Here is a 3,106-nt window from a genome sequence, read left to right as displayed (position 1 = left end):
AGTCCTTGCCTTTCCAAATACGTGTACATCCTGTCCCTCAGGATTCCCTCCAACAACTTGCCCACCATCCATGTCAGGCTCACTGGTCTATAGTTCCCTGGTTTGTCTTTACCACCTTTCCCAAATAATGGCACCACGTTAGCCAACCTCCAGTCTTCCAGCACCTCACCTGTGATTATCGATTATACAAATATCTCAGCAAGAGGCCCAGCAATCACTTCCCTAGCTTCCCACAGAGGTCTAGGGTACACCTGATCAGGTCCTGGGGATTTATCCACCTTTACCTGTTTCAAGACATCCAGCACTTTCTCCTCCTCTCTAATAGGGACATTTGCAAGATGTCACCATCTATTTCCCTACATTTTATATCGTCTATGTCCTTTTCCACAGTAAATACTGATGCAAAATACTCATTTAGTGCGGTTCCACACGAAGGCCATCTTGCTGATCTTGGAGGGGCCGACTCTCTCCCTAGTTACCCTTTTGTCCTTAATGTATTTGTAAGAAACCTTTGGTTTCTCCTTAACTCTATTTGCCAAAGCTATCTCATGTTCCCTTTTTGCCCTCCTGTTTTCTATCTTAAGTATACTCCTACTTCCTTCTAAGGACTCACTCGATCTATCCTGTCTATACCTAACATATGCTTCTTTCTTTTTCTTAAGCAAACCCTCAATTTCTTTAGTCCTTGATAGGCAGGAATACATGAGTCATAAAAAGTTGGCATGTGGGTAGAGCAAGAAATGAATAAGACTAAGTGTATGCAGTCTGTTATTACGAGAGGAATTGAACATAAAAATAAGGATATTATGCTTCACATTTACAGGGCATTGACAAGACTACATCGTGAATATTCTGCATAGTTTTTGTCTCCTTACTTAAGGAAGGATGTAAATGCATTGAAGGTGATTCAGAGGCAGTTTATTGGATTGATTGGAGCAAATTGCTGCAGATACTGGAATCTGAGCTGAAAACAACAAATGCTGGAGATCACAGTGGGTCAGGCAGCATCCATGGAGAGGGAGAGCAAGCAAACATTTTGAGTCGAGATGACTTTTCATCAGCGTTGAAGCGAAGTGTGGAGGGACAGCACTTATACAGTAGTATGTGAGGGTGGGGGGGGGGGAGGTTGGTGTGCTGGGGGAGCAAGGATGTTGGTAGTTACACCAGCAGTGAAATGAAAAGCAACAAAGATGCACACAGTGAAAAAGATAACTGTCAGAAGGAAGAACAAAACTTCTTCAGCGTGGGTATTCCTCAAAGAGATGGGGCAGTCGATTGAAAACTGCTACCTGGAATGATTAGGCTATTGGAAGTGGACAGATTGGACAGATCGGGCTTGTTTCTATTGGAGTTCCAAAAAATGAGTTGTGACTTGTTTGAGTTATACATAACCCTGATTGGTCTCGACAAGGGGAATGCTTCCTCTTGTGGGTAACTCCAGACTTGAAGGGGAATGTCCCCCTTTTAGCACAGAGATGGGGAGGAACGCTTTCAGGATTGTAGTGGTAGGGGGTTGGTTGGGGAACTTTGAAACTTTTTAAGGCTGAAGTAGGTAAGTTCTTACTTAAAGAACAGTGGAAATCAGAATCGAAACCAGAAATCACTGGAAAACTCTCAGCACGTCAGAAAGCATCTGTGGAGAGAAATCAGAGTTAATGTTTCCAGCTCAGTGACCCTTCCTCAGAGTTGATTGTAGATATGAAAATGTTAGATTTTATATGGAAGATCAGGTGGGGGTGAGAGGGGAATGAGGCGTTAACGATAGGTGGAGATAGGGCCGAAAGGGAGAGAAGAACAGTTTAACAGACAAAGGCATGGACAATGGTCAGGCGAGGAGAATAAATAGGAGACAGTGAGGTCTGCAGATGCTGGAGATCAGAGTTATAGATTTATAGAGATGTACAGCATGGAAACAGACCCTTTTGTCTGACTCATCCATGCTGACCAGATATCCTAAATTAACCTACTCCCATTTGCTAGCATTTGGCCCATATCCCTCCAAACCCTTCCTATTCATATACCCATTCAGATGCCTTTTAGATGTTGTAATTGTACCAGCCTCCACTATTTCCTCTGGCAGCTCATTCCATACACGCCCTGCTGTCTGCATGAAAAACCCCTTAGGTCACTTTTATATCTTTCCCCTCTTACCCTCAACCTATGACCTCTAGTTCTGGACTTCCTCGTGCAAGGGAAAAGACTTTGTCTATTTATCCTATCCATGCCCCTCATGATTTTATAAACCTCTATAAGGTCACCCCTCAGCCTCCGACGCTGCAGGGAATACAGCCCCAGCTTGTTCAGCCTTGAGAGTGGTGCTGGAAAAGCACAGCAGGTCAGGCAGCATCCAAGGAGCAGGAAAATCAATGTTTCGGGCATAAGTCCTTCATCAGGAATGCTGAAGCTCTCCGGCCCAAAACATCGATTTTCCTGCTCCTTGAATGCTGCCTGACCTGCTGTGCTTTTCCAGTGACACACTCTCAACATAGGAGAATAAATTGCTGGTAATGCGAACTGTTAGTGACTAACAATAGGCTGCGTGTAATAGCAGACCATGTGATAACAAGGCCTGTGTGTGGGGGTTGGGATAAGGATATGGGAGAAGGTGCTTCAAGCCTTAAAATTGTTGAATTTGATGTTGAGTCCAGGAGGTTGGAGAGTTCCCAAGTGGAAAATGAGGTGCTGTTCATCCAGCTTGCACTGAGCTTCACTGGAGCACTGCAGCAAGACCCAGACAGAGATGTTGAGTAGGAAACAGGGTGGGGTGTCAAAGTGGTAGGCAGCTGGATGTTCAGGTTCAATTTTACACACAGAATGTAAGTGTTCAGCAAAGCTGTCACCCAGTTTACTCTTCGTTTCCCCAGTGAAGAGGAGAGCACATTGTGAGCAGCGAGTGCAGTAGGCTAGGTTGTGAGAAGGGCAGGTAAGGTGTTGCTTCACCTGGATGGTGTGTTTGCACCCTTGGATACTGAGGAGGGAGGAGGTAAATGGGCAAGTGTTTCATCTTCTACAGTTGCAGGGTTAACTGCCGTGGGGGTGGTGAGGAATGTTGGGAGTGAAGGAAGAATGAACCGGGGTATCCCAGAGGGAACGATCCCTATGCAAG

This window comes from Chiloscyllium plagiosum, chromosome 26, assembly GCF_004010195.1.
Source record: "Chiloscyllium plagiosum isolate BGI_BamShark_2017 chromosome 26, ASM401019v2, whole genome shotgun sequence".
Taxonomy (NCBI): Eukaryota; Metazoa; Chordata; class Chondrichthyes; order Orectolobiformes; family Hemiscylliidae; genus Chiloscyllium; species Chiloscyllium plagiosum.
The sequence above is the reverse complement of the archived record's forward strand: the minus strand, read 5'-3'. Positions refer to the sequence as shown.